This window comes from Microtus pennsylvanicus, chromosome X (assembly GCF_037038515.1).
Source record: "Microtus pennsylvanicus isolate mMicPen1 chromosome X, mMicPen1.hap1, whole genome shotgun sequence".
NCBI lineage: Eukaryota > Metazoa > Chordata > Mammalia > Rodentia > Cricetidae > Microtus > Microtus pennsylvanicus.
In genome coordinates, this window is record NC_134601.1 from 36502471 (window position 1) to 36522817 (window position 20347).

A 20347-nucleotide genomic window follows, 5' to 3' on the forward strand; every position below is an offset into this window, starting at 1 on the left:
CCGCATATCAGCAACATATAATTATTAATTCCGCATGATACTGACATGTTGAACCACCTGCAAGGTAAAGTTGAAGTAAAATTGATGGGACTGAGTAATTCAAAGTATCATTCTTTGTTAACTTACCTTGCTTCAAAGAGCATAAGGTTTGTTATTATTGTTGTTATTATTATTATTGTTATTATTTTTCCTTTGATTGAAAATAGATTGTTTTCTAATGCAACAAATGTCCCAAGAATCCTATCAAAGCACTAAACTAAACCTGGAATCCAATATGCTCAAAGGACCTGATGCAGACCCTTGCAGAGACTCTGAATGTTGGCTCGGTGTCTCTGAATTCACATAGGCTTTGATGAAGCTGTTAACAGGTGTGGGGATGTAGCTCAGAGGTAGAGCACATGTTTCGCATGTATGAGGCCCCGGGTTCGATCCCCGGCATCTCCAAAACAATACTTTTAACCTTTGATTTTTCTTTTGCAGGATGTTTCTGTGCAAGGTGTCCCAGAATTTAAAGTCCCGTGATGAGGTTTCATATGCATAGCTAATTATTGGATGAAATTGCTCATTTTTCACCGTCACAGCAATGTTCATCTTTGTGACGACATTTCCATAGATACCACCATGGTCTGGTGAGTACAATGTGGTCATGCTTCTAGGGATATGTTTTGTTCACAGAGCGAACAAAAAAGAAAAGCTCTGCATTCGTAGTGGGGACAGTTTCTCTAATGGATATGCTTTCTTGGGTGAAAACAAGGGTGAAGAGTTCTTCCTTTGAGAGAAAATAAGGGAGGGCTGGGCGGAGCCATTCCTGGTTACTATGGGGGACGCGGCATTGCGGTTGTCATAGAAACCGGAGTCTCTATGGCGACCATTTTCAAATGGCGACCGGACGATGTCCTGGAAAGGAGCATTCAGTTCCTGGTGTTTGGACTGAGCTTAAGGACTCCCGGAGGTAAGCACCAGAGTCTTTCTGAGGGTTGGGAGGCAGATGCAAGGATTCCAGACCCAAGTAGGACCACTCCTACCTCGGGGTTTGCAGCCTGTGTATCTCCGGAAGGAGAGAGACTTGGGACCATTCTGCCTCCTCCTGTACTATTCTGTACCGGGCTGTGTTGGAGCCATTGTCCAGGAGGGGAGTTGTGGGAGAGTGAGCAGGAGGTAGATGAGGCCAAATGAGCACTCTGTGATCCCGACTTCCCACTCTGTGCATGAGATTGTTCGCCCATAAGATCCGTGAGATTTAGGAGGGAAGGGAGATAGCAGGGCCGTCTTCTTTTCAAGTTGCAGTCAGTCAGATCTCTGGGCAAACAGAAAAGAAAGCAATTGTTTTCTATTTGAACAGTTTTAATATTATTCGAAAGAGTTAATATTCAGCTATTTATTCCCAGCCTTATTTACCACTGGATGACCAGCGAGCACCTTCCTCTCCACTAGCCCCCTTCTCCCCTGGCCCTGTCTGTACATGTCCCTCTCTGTGAAAAGGCCATGAGATTGCTCGTCCAAAGAATCGGTGAGATTTAAGAGGGAAAGCCTAAATGCTAGTCCATAATTACCCTACATGTCTCAGATGAGTACTAAAATACGCACTTGGTTAGAGGATTTTCTTTTTAGTAATCTGCGGTTTTGTTTGGATTTGAGACAGCATTTCACTGTGTCCTACCCTGGCTCAGAACTCTCAGTGATTCTCCTGCCTTGGCTGCCTCGTGAAGGGGTTGCAGATGTGGGACACTTTGTGCTTGGCACCAGTCTGGCATTTTGATTTCCATTTCCGTGGGCCTGCCCTGCCAGGTGGCCCTGATCTCTCCTCAGAATCCCTGCGACGCTGCCTATGGCCTTAATATCTCTAATGAATCTCTATACAGGGGGCGATCCTATCAATGCCCCCTTGAAAAGCACACCCGAAATATTTCACGGGTCTCAATTACTACTTTCTGACTGACATTTGAGGTTTTCTGTATGTTTCATAGAAATGCTTATCAGATATATGTATTTCTAACTTTTCTCCTAGCCTCAGACTTATCATCTCAATTCTCATCCATGTCTTTGGAAGAGCAGGAGATTTTAAATTGTAAGATCCCACCTTCTCTAGTTCTTCAATTACGGTTTTATTCGGTGTCTTGTCTGCGAGATCTTTGCCTGGCACCCAGTGACAGGGATTTTCTTCTTGTGTTCTGTTTGACATTTATAAGCTGATTTTTATATTTTTACATCTGTAATCTATTTTGAATGGTCTTCACATATGATATGATGTACGTCCTAGTTTATATTTGTGGGTTTGGATATACACTTGTCTCAGCATTGCTTCCTGATAGGCCATCTTTCTGCATCAAATTTCCTTGTTTATTTGTGAAACATCAGTTCTCCAATAATCCAGTCATGGTATATATGCCAGTAATCCCAGTGCCTGGGAGGTTGCAGCAGGACTATGGTCAGTTCTTCTCAGCACACACTACACACAAGCTTGATGCCAGCATCGGATAGAGGAAAAATGTTGACTTGGTATAGGCAATGGTCTGTAAATGTGTGGATGTGAGCGTGGACTGTTGGTTTTGAACTTTTTCTTGCTAATTTTTATTTAATAGCATGCTGGTCCAATTACTGTAGGTTCAAACAGAGGTCTCCTATCAGGCAATGCTGTTTTCTAACATTTGTCTGTTTCTAAGGTTTTTCTACAAGCTATTTATTTATTCTACAATGTTTAGAATTATCCACTCAATTTTTAAAAAGAATAAGTGCTATTTTATTGTTAGTGCATCGAATCTGTAGCTCAGTTTTGAATCAACAGACATCTTTCTAATAACGAATTGTTTGAGCCGTGAACATAGTTGTCCTTCATTAAGACAGGTTGTCTCCAATTCAGCAACGTTTGGAACTCTCTCAGCCTATCAGCACTATGGATCTATCTGTTGGGATTATGCACAAGTATTTGTACTTTTTGATTCATCTATAACTGGTATTATTTTTTAAACACAATTCATACGTATTGTTTTTTCTGTGAACAAATTATTAAATCTTCTGTAAACTGTCAGGAACCAAGTATCAATGAAACTTACAAAGGATATTTTTGTTGAAAACATGGATTATCCCATGAAGAAAACTTTATTTGATGTGTAATGCAGTTTGTCCCTATTTTCTTATCGGCATATACAGGTTATTATTGACAGTCTGAAACAAATGAGAGAAATGTCCAAGAGACAAGTCCATGGCCATCGTCACAGGAATCTCATTCAAACCACATGTTAGTAGCTCTCACCATCCCATGTGTGGTCAGAGAGGAATCTGTTGTAACGTGATTGAACACCTTGAGCTCTCAATAAACACCAGGGAGCTAGGAGAGTGAGAATGAGAGGTGTCGTGTGTGTGTGTGTTTGTGTTTGTGTGTGTGTGTACAGGAATTCCTTGGCAGAGGCTGGTCTGCAAAGACTGGTTGATTGACTTTTAGACCTGCAGTGATATGGAGATGGTGGAAGTCACAGTCCCAGGGCCTAATTACGATTTCCTTTGTGTTCTCTTGAGCCCATGAGTAGCCACTCTTTGGGCCCCCTGTGTTGAACTTACCTAACACCTTGTCAGTAACAGATGACGTTGGACCTGACATTTAAAATATCAAAATATGTCTCCTTAACAAAGCTCTAAGTTTCTACTAGTCAAAGGACTGCGTGTCATCACATAGCAGCTAGTGCCTGTAGCTGAGGTTTCTCTGCTTTACCATAATAGTCTACTTAATATTATCACCAGTGAACTTAAGGAGAGTCTATAGTTTCTTCATTCTGTTACTATAAAAACTTCATGAAACTGTTTCCACGTTGTAACATGCAATTTGTACTAACATAAACCTGTCTCACTCATGTTTACTCACTGATATTTGACTTTAGAATGAACTCTCTTCTTCCTTCGAGGTGAGAGCTGTGTGTTTACATTGACAATTGTTAGTGTGTGTTGTGTATATGCTCATGGTTGTGCACATATATCTCTGGATATGTATGTGTGAAAGTTAGTTAGTCACTTACTGCTGTGATAGGTTATGTGTTATAATTCTCCTGGTCCTCTTCAATGATGACCTGGTATTTAGTATACTGCTTACTTATCTCTGTAGTTCTTTACTCATGTGCTGACGTATATCAGTATGGCTCAACACCCATTTTCCAAAACTCTTTTCCTCTCTATTGCGGTTCTCTATTTCCATGCTCCCTTTGTCCCAGTATTGGCTAGAGGAATCCTTTTAAGATGACATCTGTGTTCACCTGGTGACTCTGGAGAATTTCCAGAGTCTAAACATTGCACTCTCTGAGCCCCTGTATGGAAAGGAAGTATTGATGCCTACCTCAAAGAATCATTTTCAGGGCCTGAATGGAGAAGAAACAAAACCTGTGTATTTATGTGGCTGGCCGATTTCTCTTGCCTCCTTTGTGCTGCCCATGGAAGGCTGTGGCAAGAAAGTAGGGGCCTGAGTGCACACAGAAAGGGAGAGTACTTGCCACGGGAATGGGAAATGCACAAGCTCACATTCCCAGTATGTGTCTGCAGTCACAGTTATCACTGTATATGCCCAGGGTGGTGAGATGACCTGGGAGGAGGAAAAACATCATTGTGTACCTTCCATTGATGTTGTCTGCACAGACAAGGCACCATCATTCCATCCCCTGGGATTTATGTGCTTTCTCATCCTGGTTTCCTCTATTTCATGAGTTTTCTTTTCCCTTATGCTACCTTCTAGTGTAAACATAAAGGGTAATCTCTGCAACCCAGAAGCAGAAGTTCATAGGGAAGAACCCAGTGTGCTGTGATGTCTGCCAGACAGAACGGAACGTTGAGACAAAAGGGTGAGTTAGATCCCTTCCCCCATTCTTACCCATTCAATATGATAATACCTCATCTTCTGTTCATTAGCAATCCTGAGGTTAAACATGATCCTGTGGGCATAAATGCCTTCTCATCTCAACTGGATAGAAGGACCAAAGCACTTTGGAGTAAGTATGTTACAGCAGCTATCCAAGATCTCCCTGATAAGAGCTAGAGAGTGGAACTCAAATATCGTGATTGCCTGTGAGTCTAACCCTATTTGATGTTATTGTAATTATAGCTCCTTCACAATCACCCTTTGTAAGAGCAAAATCTACAATACATGTACTCTATGTCTATAGAGGACCACATCACATCACTATGCTTCCTTCTTAAAACATCACACAGAACTGAGAGATACTAAGAGGAAAATGAAATTTGTGTTTTGTTTAATCATTTTCTGCATTGATTCTATTCTTTTTCTTCCAGATATTTCTATGTTTCCTCTATAGATTTGCTTCTGTTTGTAAACTTCCTTTAGTCCTTTTATTTAGAAACACTTATGTTTACTTTTGATGATATCTTTTTATCTCCACAATAATCCAGGAGAATAATTTATGTAGACCAAGAGATTCAGATTTGATAATTGCTTCTATTTCAACACTTTAACAAATATTGTGCTTTATCCCTTGGACTACGTGCCTCATTGTTATTACGTGGCTGTCTTTTTGTCTTTTTTCTTCTACCAGAAACAGAATTCCTTCAATGTGATCTCAAGGTTTTTTTGTTTTTATTTTCTGAAGTTTGCCTATATCAATCATTTCATGTATTTCTTGGGTTCATACGCTACCTGGTTTAATCAACATTGTTTTAGACATATCTTTTTCTCTTTCTGTTCCCATCCACAAGTAGTTTGCACCTTCTGCTTTCATGGCCCACATATTTCACTGCCCTTTCTTTTCCATCCTCTTCTAAGCCCGTGTTCTTCTCCTTGTAGTCTATATTCTAGTTTCATGACCTGCAAGATGACTCAGCCAACTCATAATTGAATTCAACTCTAGATTCAATATCTGACAGAAAATTTGGGTTTCTTATCCTTACTGAGTCTGCTTTGTTTTATTGAGCTACTTGAAAACGTGGGTCTTCTCCTACATTTATGGATGCAAAGAGTTCACCATTCTTGGAATATTTTTCTGTTTTTGGGTTAGCCAGGTTTTCTACTGCTGTGAAAGATGCCATGGCCAAAAGCAAGTTGCGGAGGAAAGGGTTGATTTTGCTTCACTTCCACAGCACTGCTTACCATAAAGTTAGTCAGGACAAGAACTTCAATAGGGCAGGCACCAGGAGGCAGGAACTGGTACAGAAGTCATGGAAGGGTGCTCCTTACTGGATTGGTCACAGGGCTTGTTCAGACTGGTTTCTTATTGAACCAGGACTACCCTCCATGAATCACTCTTAAGAAAATGCTGTATGGACCTGCCTACAGCCTGATCTTATGAAGGCATTTTCTCAGTTGAGGTTTGCTCCTGGCTGAGGACTCCAGATTGTTTCAAGTTGATATAAAACTATCCAGCACACTTGGGTAGGCTTTATCCCTTCCCTTATGTATATATTCTTCTGTGGCTTGGTTTTGTTCTGACATGTATTTCTAGCTGGCATGGAACTCACTATGTAGAGCAGGCTGGACTAAAATTTTTCTTGATCTTCCTTCCTCCATCTCTTTAGTGCTGAGATTTTGGTCACGCCCTACCACTCTTATCTTGCAGTTTAATTTTCTAACCCCTTCATTTCTAAACTGATGATTAAGTATTATTTTATTTTACATAGTAGACAATTTGAGATTTTCTCTTAAGATAAAGAATAAACTTATTAATTTCCAAGAAAAATCACAAAATGTAGGCAAGCTGTAAGTTTTGTTGACAGTCTTGAGGAGGGAAATGGACTAGAGGGGTAGAGAATGTCATCCCCATTGAGTTAAGGTTCCAGAAAGCAGGAAGGTTCAACAACTGAGGTCAACAATCAGCTGCATTTGTTGTTGTTGTTTGTTTGTTGTTTTACCTTGCAGGTGGCTCAGAAAGGTAAAGTGCTTGCTTCGAAGGCAAGACTGATGATCTGAGTTCGGATCTCAGAACCCATGTAAAAGCCGGATGTGGTGCTCACATCTGTAATCCCAGGATTTCTACAGCAAGATGGGAAGTATAAGCATGAGAACTGGCTGAAAGCTTGTGGTCCAGGGACCCTGGAGTACACAGTATATGCAGCAGAAACTAGAGGAAAGCTGCTTCAAAGCTTGAAGAAGAGAACTGGCTCCACATAATTGTTCTCTGACCTCCTGTCTTGTACTATGGCATTTCCCAGCCCATGATCACACAAGCATACACGGACACACACACACACACACACACACACACACACACACACACACGTTGGTGTACTTAGTATGGTAGATGTGTAAGCAGCTGTCATGGTGACCAATTATCTCGGTTTAAAAAATTGTTTGTTTGTGTGTGTGTGTGTGTGTGTGTGTTTGTGTGTACCTTTCAGGGAACCAGTTCCAAGGTGCATGTGTGCCGATCAAAGACAGTTTGTGATGATAGCTTCCCTCCTTTCACCTCATGGGTCTTGGGTATTGAACTCAGCAGGCAGGCAGGATTACATGTGCCTGTCTTTTTCCATTGAGTCACCTGCAAATTAAAATATTTTAATCCGTATGTGCAGTTGTGTACAAATTTAACAGCCTCATGTGGAGTTGGTTTGGTGAATCTTCCATATTTATCTGGAGAGTGAGTAGCTTGTCTTCTATCAGGTTTCAGAAGTTCATATAGATGTGTATGGGATCTACCTGGAAATTAGCTTTAATAAATCTTTCAATGTATTATTTCCCATATGATTATTGTTGCATCGAAAGCAGTGTGTTACAATCCACTCTTATTCCTGAGCTTTTCCTTATCCGTTTTATTAGTCAGATCTCACTAAAGCAGTGGTTCTCAATCTTCCTGATGCTGTGACCCTTTAATCTGGTTCGTCATATTGTGGTGACCAACGATTACAAAATTATTTAATTGCTACTCATAACTGTAATTTTGCTGTTTTTATGGACTACAATGTAAATATCTGTGTTTATCAATGGTCTTATCTGATCCCTATGAAGGGGGTCAAACTCAAAGGTTGAGAATCACTGATCTAAGGGATATTAGACTGTGGTCCAGCTAATCCAACAATTGCTCTGTCTGGCAGAAAAGCCATAAATGGTAGCTGTTCAGTCAACAAGACTGGATGTCTCAGCAGTCCCAGTTTGGCACTGGAGATCTAGAGGATTCTTAGGGACCGGCTACTGGTCTTCAGTCACTATTGGAGTCTCAAAAATGTAGGTTCTAACTGAGCAAAGGGATGCCCCAAAAGCAGGGTAGATAACTTTGCTAGTACGAATGAGGAGATGCAAAGCAAAAGTTTTCCTCTTCCATGTCATTTGATGTGATTTTCCAACAGAGATGTTGCCCAGATTAGGGTGGGAATTCTCACCTCAAATGATCCAATCAAGAAAATCTCTCACAGTATTGGCCAGATGCTTGAGTTTTAATTGATTTCAGATGTAGTCTAGTTCACAAGCAAAATTAGCCATCACATTCTTCAAAGAAATTTTTTTATTGAAAAAAAATTTCTGCCTCCTCCCAGCCTCCCATTTCTCTCCCCATCCTCCCGCCCCTCTCCCCCTCCCCCCACTCCTCTCCCCCTCCCTCTCCAGTCCAAGGAGCAGTCAGGGTTCCCTGCCCTGTGGAAAGTCCAAAGTCCTTCCCCCCTCCATCCAGGTCTAGGAAGGTGAACATCCAAACTGGCTAGGCTCCCACAAAGCCAGAACAGGAAGTAGGAACAAAACCCAATGCCATTGTCCTGGGATTCTCATCAGCCCTCATTGTCCGCCATGTTCAGAGAGTCCGGTTCTATCCCATGCTTTTTCAGTCACAGTCCATCTGAGGATAGGGAACCTGAAATGACCCTATCCTATAGCCATACTGATGAATATCTTGCATATCATCATAGAACCTTCATCTAGTGATGGATGGAGATAGAGACAGAGACCCACACTGGAGCATCAGACTAAGCTCCCAAAGTCCCAGTGAGGAGCAGAAGGAGGGAGAACATGAGCGTGGAAGTCAGGACCACGAGAGGTGCACCCTCCCACTGAGACAGTGGGGCTAATTTATTGGGAGCTCACCAAGGCCAGCTGGACTGTGACTTCAAAGAAAAATTTTGCTTCATGACTGGTATATTCTTTAAAAAGGAATTTTTTGCCACTAAAGTTGAGCTCATAGAATTGTTGTTGGTTTCCAAAATATCTCTTAATTGCATGTTGATTTCAGCCATTCTTTAATATCAGAATTTTTATCTCTGCTTGTCTTTTATTTGTATTTGGCTATGTTTTTGTTCATTCCAAAGTGTTCGGTGTAACATTTAATTGATCTATTCTTTGAAGGGCAGTAGTTTAAGATTTTATCTTAATAGGCAACCTGAAAAGATTTTCTTTGCTTGATAGATTCATATACATTTACAATTTTTATAAAATCAGTATGCTTGGTCATTTAGAATCAACTCTGTTCTATTACATGAACACAAATAGGTAGCATTTACCTTAATGACATCTGTGAGATGTTCTGTATCCTAGATACAAGGATTCCTTGATCTGGTGCATGGTTTTCAAACTTGTATTTCCCCATCAGCGCATTGTCTTCATTTATCAACCATTACTTGGAAGAGCATACAGCTGACACTTGATGGACGTCCTAACAGCAAGCTTCTCAACTTATGAAAAGAGGTTTGTTATATCTAAGATGTTTGGTTTTTATTGTTTTTATTGGGCTATACATTTTACTCCACTCCCCTACCTTCCTTCCCTCTCCTCTTCCTCCTCTCCTCTGACCCCCACACTCCCAGTTTTCTCAGGAGTTCTTGTCTTTTTCTCCTTCCTATGTAAATCCATGAATTTCTTTCTTAGGGTCCTCTTTCTTGTCTAGGTAGTCTGGAGTTATGGACTGTAGGCTGGTTTTTCTTTGCTTTATGTCTAAAAGTCACTTAGGAGTGAATACATATTACATTTGTCTTTCTGGGTCTGGGTAAGAAGTTTGTTTTGAATCTATGTTCCTGAGCATGAAGGTATTTAAGTATCTTGTTTAGATTGTCTATTTAGATTGATTATTCAGTTCTAGACTTATTTTTATTTTTCGTCATGAGAATGGAGTGTATTTGTGTGTGAAATATGTGCACATGAATTCACATGCCCCTGGTGGCCAGGAGAGGACACTGGTTCCCCTGGATCTAGAGTCACAGAAAATTGTAGGCCACTCAGGTCCTCCACAGTGGCACAGTGCACTTTAACCCCTGAGACATTCCTCCAGCCCTACTTAGACCTGCTTTCTTTCAGGGCACATTCTCACACAGCCCAAAGGTCTTCGAAGGCATTTTGATGTCAGAAAATCTAGGGCACAAGGGAGGATGAGCTAGGGCATCTCTATATGCAGCTTGTGACAGGTGGTGGTCATAGAAATCTGATGTCATTAATTTTATTCTTGTTTCTGCCTTTCTTGTCTGCGGGGTTAGAGAGTGGAGACGTTATGCGAGACACAGGGCGGTGCGGGTTAGGAAGGAGACACAAACACGCGGCAGTCCAATTGTAACACCCGATTTGGTGTTACACCCTCGGTACAGTTTGCGCGCCACTGTACCGAACGCGAGTCGGGCAAGGGCCTGGAGATTGAAAAGAAGACACAGAGAGACCAGGGTCATTCGGAAGGAGATCAGCCGAATGCCACTTTATTCAGCGTTGGGGGAGTTTTTATCTACCTGACTGCAGTACAAGGATCTCCGCCCAGGCAGGTGGGAAATTACCATATTATCAATGGAATGAATGCCCTGCAGCTAACCACCAGGCGGGGCAGGCATAGCACAGAAACACACAGGAAGCTTAGTAAGTTGATCATAAACTGTCCCCACAAATGCACCACAGGAATAAGGGAGACCAGGGCCCTACACAGTCCCACGTGGGTCACTTTAATGGGGGAGGGGTAAGAACAAGTAAGGTACGGGTGTGCAGAGATAAAAGGAGAGGGGAAGAGGGGGGGATCGTGGCGACCCCTGCTTTTAACGGGGAATGCAAGGGCATCTGGGAGAAATATCCTGCGCGTGCAGTATCCTTAGTCCAGGGGGGCGTGTTGGGATCTGTATTTTCCAAAAGGAACAACAATTAAGGCTACCAAGATGAAATTTATGGAACACAATAATATATGACAAGGACAGCAGAGGTTCCCCGCCCCCAATATTGGGACTGAGCTGAGAGTGTGAGTGCCCTATGGTGGGGGCTGACCCCTATGGACACAGGAAGATAAAACTCTCAGACTCAAGCCAGAAAATGCTGCTTCACTTCCTGAGGGAGAAAGACATGGAGGTTTCTGGATAAACAAGCATGTACTGTCCTGGATCAGAATGACCAGAAGCCATTTTCTGGGAAAAGGTGGGGTGTTTGTGGAAAATAAAATAGGCATCAGTGCCTGCACTCGCCCAACTCCCGGCTCTGTGAAAAGGGATGAGAATGGCTCATCCACAAATCTCTTGAACTTTTAGTGATAATGCCCACTTAAACCATCACCAGTGATAAGCGTGAATGTCTCAGATGGATGTGAAAAGACTCCTTTGACAGGCTTGCTAAGAATGTGATTTGAACATAAAAATTTTTATTGATTTTATAGAGCTATACATTTTTCTCTGCTCCCCTCCCTTCTTCTCCTCTCCCCTTTTATCCACTCCTATGCTCTCATGCTCCCAATTTACTCAGGAGATCTTGTCTTTTTCTACTTCTCATATAGATTAGATCCATGTATGTCTCTCTTAGGGTCCTCATTGTTGTCTAGGTTTTCTGAGATTGTAACACCAACTTTTCTAGTTATTAACAGAGACTTTTGTCTGGGCATCAGGCTGCTGCCTACTACTTACAAATGCACTATAACAAATTCTGTTGATTACAATTTCAACATAATTTCTTTATAGATCCTTTGGGAATTTCACATCATGCTCCCATATCTGTTCGTTTTGATGTACCCGCATATCTACCCCTCACCCTACAATAGAATAAGCAACTAAAACAAAGGGAAAACAAATGAAAACCTGAACCCAAGCAAACTACCAACCTCTTTGCTCCTCCATCTTTTCCCACAATCCAACACATCTGTTCATTCATCTTAGTGGCATTGGGATCCTTAGTGATCACATACTATACCATTTTGTCCAATCAGCTCTCGTAAACTTTCTGTGGGCCCATATTTCGATATGGCACAAAAGCCATTAGCCCGGTCCTAGCTGATCATGTAGCTCTGCAGATAAGCTGTCTGTGCCCTTAACAAAAGCCAGGATGCCTGCTCCTAGCTTCTTTTGTTAAAATGTGGATTACCTGAGAAGAGATGTTTGACTGAAGCTGATGATTTAGGAGTTCAGATATTTGGTGCTTCCTTCCTTTTGTAATTTGGAAGGTGTCTTATAGAGATGCTAATTCAGGGCCTACCTGAGACTGCTAGATGTGGACATGACTTGAGCCAAGGCACCTGGTTGCCTAGGTGATAACGTAATGTGTCCCCCCCCTGCTTAATTTGGTGTGGGTCTATAAAATGTTTGGACAATAAATGGGGATTCTGGCCTTTTCCATGATGACGGTGTAAAATGTGTCAGTTCTTTTCCTCGCTGCTCCGTTCCAGCCAGGTTAGGGAATCAGAGAATTTATGTTGGACCCTCACGGGCCCCGACATAATTGGCGCCCGATAACATGGGGCTGACCACTGAACCCCAAGATTAAAGACAACAGGAGCTGACTACTGAACCCCGAGACGAAGGCCTGAGGAAGAAGTACGAAAATGAACGCGGTGCTGATGGCCGAACTCCATGACTCCGGAGAAGGGACAACACGAGAGAGACAGTGAATGCTGATCGCTGGATCCCAGAGGGAAACTGGACAAAGCACGGAGGAGAACACCAGGCTGATCTGCGTTCCCCAAAAAGCAAGGAAGAAGTGACCAGACGTGAGGAACCCGCGAGAAAAAAAAAATCGGTGGATGCGTGAGTAGTGAGCGCTCAGAACTAGAGATGTAAAATAGAGAAAGAAATATAGAAAAGCGAGACAAAATTTAAATCGGGAGTAAAAATTTGTAAATAAGTCAGATGTGGGATAAGGAAAAATTATTCAGTTGTGTATGTTGGTAATTTGGAATGGAGCAGAACAATGGCAGAGATATTGAGAATCTGTAAGCGTGATAGATACAGAATTGCAACTTTTATCGCTTGCTAAATGAGTAGGAAAGGTAAGAAAAAATGACTTTTGGCCCAAGAGTCACCAAGTTACCGCTGAGATTGAGGTGCCACGTGCTCACAGTAGCCAGTTAATCTAACCCACCTGTAAGTAAAAGGCAAGGAGGAGCAAAAGTAAGTTTAGAGAGCAAATTTAACCTCACACAGTCTATAGAACAGAGGAGAGGATTCAGAAATTCTCTTAATTTTATGATTCACAAGTTAAAATAAAAAAATAGTTAAAAATCTGCCCGCCAGAACTCAGGAAGGCAGTCTAACAGACAAAGAGAGCCTGTGTTCTACCCCCTGCTGTGCAGCGCAGCTTCAACTGAAAGAAAAAAGCTAGGTTTAAATTAAGGTAGCCTCTGAGATAAGCAGGTTAAAATGCTACTTTTTCATTTCACAATTTTGCCTTCTTTGTCAAAAGTCTGTTGTTTGTAGGCAAGTAAATTCGTATCCAAGGTAGATTGTTTCAATACTGTGGCTCTGTAGTAAAAGTTTAAAGTCAGAGATTGTGATGCATTCAACAGTTCCTTGATTGTACAGGATTTTAAGATTGTGTTGGCTGTTGATTGCCTTGGCGGGTTACTTAGTCTAGGGTTAGTAGCCCGCCTGGCAGTTCAGTTATTCCAGGGTCACGGAGAGGCACTACCTGGAAGAGATGGGCTAGGAGACAGGAAGAAGGCCATGCAAAGTTTGTCAAAGCCTCCGTTTATTAGGGACGAGATACAACTTTTTATAGGGTAAGGAGTTGGGGGATGGGCACAGGGTTCTGGGCTCTTGCCGCGTGGTTCACGTAGGTCACGTGGTTCTCGTTGGTCACGTAGCCAGGTTACCTTCGGTCAGGTCACTGTAGGCCAAGAAGTCGCAACTAGGAGATGACACACCTAGTTCTCCAGATAGTTTGGAATGTGGGGTGGGTTCCGCTAACAGATAGCTCTCATTAACAGCCAATTTGGGTGTGGGGTAGGCTTTGATTCCTAACACAATTAGGGGTGTGGGGTTCTCTGCAGACTCCCCAGGGTGATGGTTCCTGTAATGATTTTAGGAGGAAACTGGCTCCTGACAGTTGGCTATCCTGAGTTTTTGTCTTTTCTCATAAGGTTGAGGATTGTTTTTTCAAAGTCTATAAAAAATTTTGTTACAAGTTTAATGGACATTTACATTAGATCTGTAGATTGCTTTCAGTTCTATTGTCAATTTACTATGATTGGTGCTATCTTTACAAGAGAATAGATCTTTCAATTTTCTGATGGCTTAAATTTCTTTCTTCAGAGATTTAAAGTTCTTGTTATACAGGTTTTTCAATTTGTGTGATTAGAGTTATTCAAAAATACTTATGGTATTTGTGGCTATCTCGTTTATGATATGTGTAGAGGAGATACAGTTGAGTTGTTTTCAGATTCTGTGTATGATAAAGTAATTCTGCTGTGAACATGGTTAAGCACGTGTCCTTATTGTATGGTTGAGCATCTTTTGTATATAGGCCCAGAAGAAGTATAGCTGAGTTTTAAAGTGGTTTGTTGCCTAATTTTCTGAAAATTCAACAGAAGTAGAGGAGTTTCTCTTAAGCATAAATTATGAGCAGTAATTTTTGATCTTGGTCATGTTACAGAGATAAAATGGAGTTGTTTTGATTTGCATTTCTCCAATGGTTAAGGATATTATATTTGAGCAATTTTTGAATGTTTTCAGTCATTTTAAGTTCATCTATTAAGAGTTTTCAGTTTAAGTCTGTTGCATATTTTTAGTGGATTAATTGTTCTTTTGGTGACTAATTTCCAGAGTTCTTTGTATGTTTTTAAAGTGGATTAGTGATTGGTGAGGATATTTTCCTGTTGTATAGGCTATTATATCTTGTTGATTATATCCGTTGCTATACAGAAGCTTCTCAGTTCAAGAGATCTTATTGTGTCTAAATGTGTATGCCACTGAGATTGTGTTAGAGTTGTGCCAGTTCATTTAAGTGTTAATTCTAAAAAATTTTTCTTATATGAGGTTAAGTATTGTTGGTTTTATGTGGAGTTCTTAAAAATAAAAGAGAGGAGAAGATAGATTTGGTTCATCTGATGCATTTTGGGTACAGACCATAGGTCCTCAGAGACCAGAACTCACTTTGTTTATAAATGGAAAAAGATTTTCTGGCCTCCTGAATACTGGCGCGGATACTTCCGTCATATCCGCCAGTCAATGGCCTTCTAAGTGGCCAAAAACAGAGACTATTACACAGTTACAAGGAATTGGTCAGACTAGAAATCCTGAACTGCATTGGAAAGATGAGGAAGGACATGAAGGAACCTTTAAGCCGTATATTATTCCCCATTTACCTGTGAACTTATGGGGCAGAGATATCATGTCCAGAATGGGAGTATATTTATATTCTCTCAGCACGGCTGTTACTAATCAAATGTTTCAACAAGGATTATTACCTAATCAAGGTCTAGGAAAAGATAATAAGGGAAAGATTGATCCTGTCATATCAGACAGTAGACCTTCTAGAGCAGGATTAGGGTATTTTTAGGAGAGGTCACTGAAAGACCTGCACTCTATGCAGTCCCGATAATATGGAAAAGTGATGAGCCTGTATGGGTTAGTCAGTGGCCTCTAACACAAGAAAAATTGCAAGCTGCCCAGCGGTTAGTGCAGGAACAGCTGGATAGTGGACATATTTCACCATCTAATTCTCCATGGAACTCTCCAATTTTTGTTATTAAAAAGAAATCGGGAAAGTGGAGATTATTTTAGGATTTAAGAGAGGTTAACGCAACCATGCAGCCAATGGGAGCATTGCAACCAGGATTGCCATCCCCGGCAGCCATTCCAAAACGCACGCATAAGGTTATCTTAGACTTGAAAGATTGTTTTTATTCAATTCCTTTAGCGCCACAAGGTTGTCAAAGGTTTGGTTTTAGTATTCTTTCAGTTAATTTTAGAAAGCCAATGAGGCTACTTTACTAGAGACATATGGATTGTTACAGCAGTATCTAAGCCATGCAGGTTTGGTTATCGCTCCTGAGAAAGTACAGAGGCACGCGCCTTTTCAATATCTAGGTCATATGTTATACCCCAAAGAAATTAAGCCTCAAAAGATAGAAATCAGGAAGGATGACTAAAAGACTCTTAATGACTTTCAAAGGCTATTAGGAAATATACAATGGCTAAGACCTTATTTGAGGTTTTCTACAGGAGACGTTGAGCCTTTAAGTGAGATACTTAAAGGAGACAGTGATCCAAATTCTAGCAGGCAGCTTTCAGAAGCTGCCAGACAGACTCTCTCACAGATGGAGCGGGCTATACAGGAACAGCAGGTGTGCTATATTGATTACAGCCAGACATGGCAAGCGTGTGTTTTACCTACAAGGCTGACTCCTACAGCAGTCTTATGGCAGAACGGACCACTCTTATGGATGCATCTGCCTGTATCACCAGCAAAAGTATTAAATCCTTATTTTGAAGCAGTAGCATGCTTAGCACAGAAGAGCAGAATGGAATCTAGAAAATATTTTGGCAAAGAACCAGCTGTAATCAATGTTCCTTACACTAAGCAGCAAATTGAATGGTTATTTCAAAATAGTGACTCATGGGCAACTGTGTTTGCTCAGTTTCAAGGTCAGATTAATAATCTTTTCCCAGCTGACCAGTTACTGCAGTTTGTGTAACAGCATTCATTCATTTTTCCTAAAACAGTAGCAAAGAATCCCTTAAAGGATGCTTTGTTGATTTTCACTGATGGCTCATCTAATGGAAAAGCTGCTTATGTTGTCAATGGCAAAGGATACGTGGTACAGACAGAACCAGCTTCAGCTCAAATAGTTGAACTGTGGGCTGTAGCTCTGGTATTTAAGAATTTTGATAATAAGGCTTTCAATTTATATACTGATAGCTGATATATTTATGAAGTGTAAAGAATCCTCGAAACAGTGTCGTATATAGCAACTGAAAATGAACAAGTTAAAATATTGTTTCAGCAAATTCAGAAAGCCATACAATGTAGAAAGTTACCATGTTTTGTGGGACATATCAGAGCACATTCAAGTCTTCCTGGTCCGTTAGCTGAAGGTAATGCTCTAGCTGACGAACTTACAAAAATAATTGCTGTATCTCAGGTTGAACTTGCACAGCAGTCACATGCTTTGCATCATCAAAACAGCTTAAGTTTAAGAAAACAATTTAAGCTGACCAGAGAAGCTGCTCGACAAATTGTTAAGCAATGTGAAAGATGCCCACAATATCTACCTGTGCCTCATTTGGGGGTAAATCCTCGAGGACTTCTTCTAATCATATATGGCAAATGGATGTAACTCACATTACTGAGTTTGGAAAATTGAGATATGTGCATGTGACAATTGATACTTACTCAGGATTCATAATGGCCACAGCACAAACTGGAGAAGCTGCCAAGCATGTAATAACTCATTGCTTAAAATGCTTTTCAGGCATGGGAACCCCAAAGGTAATAAAGACGGACAATGGATCCGGATATGTTAACAAAGCTTTTCAAAGATTCTGTACTCCATGGAATGTTGTTCATAAGACTGGTATTCCATATAATCCTCAAGGACAAGGAATTGTGGAGCGTGCACACACCTCCTTGAAAACACAACTCCAAAAAATAAAGACAGGGGAGTTGTATCCTCAAACGCCACACAATGCCTTAAATCATGCATTGTTTACACTAAACTTTCTAAATACAGATGCCCATGAGCTATCAGCTGTGGACAGATTGTGGCATAATGGTACAAAAACCACATTTGCTAAACCAAATGGAAAGGTCCTTGCAATGGGATTTGGAAGGGACCCGACCCCATTTTAACATGGGGTCGAGGGCATGTCTGTGTTTTCTCACAGGATGAAAACCAAGCGAGATGGCTTCCAGAACGTCTAATTCGATGCATTCAGCAGAAGGACAACGGACTTAAGGACAGCATAGCTGACAACCACGCTGCAGAAGGAACAGAAAGAAAAGGCTCCAGGAGGAATCCAGTAACCCAGCCCATAGAGAGGAGCCTGATCCGGACCTGCAACTCACAGCGCTGCAAAGAGACTTCAGACAAAGAGATCCTGCGGAGACCAGCTGACTGCAGTGTCTGCTGCTAGCTGTGGTTTGAAACCTGTTGCTTCAGAACTAAGATACAAACTGAACATTTGAGTGTTCTCGGTTTATGGGACAGGACTCATTTTGAATAAAATATTAAACCTAAGAACTAAGACCTAAGCTTTCCCCTCAGGGAAAGAAAGATGCAAAATAAAGTATGTCTAAAACCCCCTTCACATAACAAAGGGGCAGACTGAGGTTTTAACAGCTACACAGAAACTGAAAATGAGATTTAATAACAGCAAATGGTATTATGCTCTTAACGGTAATGACCTGATATTTATAGCTGCATATAAGGTGATGGGAAAAATCTGGTAATGACCAAAGGTGCTAAATACATCGGTAATGACTGAAAGGAATATGAATTTATGATAAAGAAAATTATGAAATTATGAATAATTGGAGAGCTGGTACTGACCGGCTAAATATGAAATTATCAATAATTGGGAAAGCTGGTTTTGACCGGCCAAGCACAAAATTATGAAAATTGGGAGAGCTGGTTTTGACCGGCTAAACATAAAATTACAGTATTAGAAATCTAAAGATTGGTATTGACTGATGATGTGGAAAAATCATGATTGTGAGTTGCTGCGATTGAAAGTTGGCTGAAAGAGAGGTTGTGACGATGAATGTTGAGAGTTGATACTCATGCTGAGAAAGTAAACTCTGAATGATGTTCTGTACCAGCGGAAGAAACATTTTCAACTCAGGTGATTCTACTCTCCTTTAAGATAGGAGAATATAGTCTTTGGGAGAAAAATTATACATAAAGCATTGTGATGCATCCTGACAAGATATGGCTGATACACAGGGCCTGAAAAGTATATTTCTCTCCACTAATCTCTTCTCTTTACAGAGGTCAGCAGTCAATGACTGGTTTGAAGCTTCTTCTCCCCAGATGCCTAAGACAGGGGCTTGCATAAAAGATGCCTGTTCCAATGATGGGAAAATTTGGGTAAATGAAGAGGACGTATCTGTCCTGTTGCAGAAGCACAGGAGTTATTAAAATTAATAAGAGAGAGTGGATTGTGGGCCCATATTTCGATATGGCACAAAAGCCATTAGCCCGGTCTGTGCTGCTCATGTAGCTCTGCAGACAAGCTGTCTCTGCCCTTAACAAAAGCCCGAATGCCTGCTCCTAGCTTCTTTTGTTAAAATGTGGATTACCTGAGAAGAGATGTTTGACTGAAGCTGATGACTTAGGAGTTCAGATGTTAGGTGCTTCCTTCCTTTTGTAATTTGGAAGGTGTTTTATAGAGATGCTAATTCAGGGCCTACCTGACAGCCCATCTCAAAGAAGGGAGACACACAAATTCTACTACCAAAAACAAAAAGAATAACCAGAGTAAACAACCACTGGTCATTAATATTACTTAATATTAATGGGCTCAATTCACCTATAAAAAGGCACAGGCTAAGAGATTGGATACGAAAACAGGATCCAACATTCTGCTGTTTGCAAGAAACACATCTCAACCACAAAGACAGGCATCTACTCAGAGTAAAGGGTTGGGAAAAGGTGTTTCAAGCAAATGGTCCTAAGAAAAAAACAGGTGTGGTCATACTAATTTCTAACAAAACTGACTTCAAACTAAAATCAATCAGAAGAGTTCGAGATGGGCACTTTATACTCATAACAGGAGCAATTCATCAGGATGACCTCTCAATCCTGAATATCTATGCCCCTAATATAAAAGCACCCACTTATGTAAAAGAAATATTACTAGAACTCAAGGCAGACATCAAACCACACACACTAGTAGTAGGAGACTTAAGAGACTTATTGGAGGTAATGAAGCAAATGGACTTAGTCATACTTGATAATAATTTTAAGCTCTTTTCTTCCTCTCTCTCTCTCTCTCTCTCTCTCTCTCTCTCTCTCTCTCTCTTCCTTCCGTTCTTTTTTCTGTTTTTGGAGACAATGTTTCTTTGTGTAGACCTGGACTTTGTGCTGTAGACCATGCTACCCTGAAACTTACAGATCTGTCTGCCTCTCCTTCCCAAATGCTGGGATTAAAGGTGTTCACCACCAGTACCCAGATAACTTTTTCAATTGCCATGAGATAGTACATAGATTTATAAGGCAGAGTGTGATATTTTGAGACATGTATATATAGTTATAAGGTCAAATCAGGGTACTGACCA

The 20347-nt window shown here is 41.0% G+C and overlaps 1 non-coding gene across 1 annotated transcript; it reads left to right on the top strand.

Annotated features, from left to right (window-relative positions):
* Positions 1-372: 372 nt before the first annotated feature.
* On the top strand, positions 373-444 carry Trnaa-cgc (transfer RNA alanine (anticodon CGC)). The gene has a single exon. It is a non-coding gene; the product is annotated as a tRNA-Ala (tRNA).
* The last annotated feature ends 19903 nt before the right edge of the window (positions 445-20347 follow it).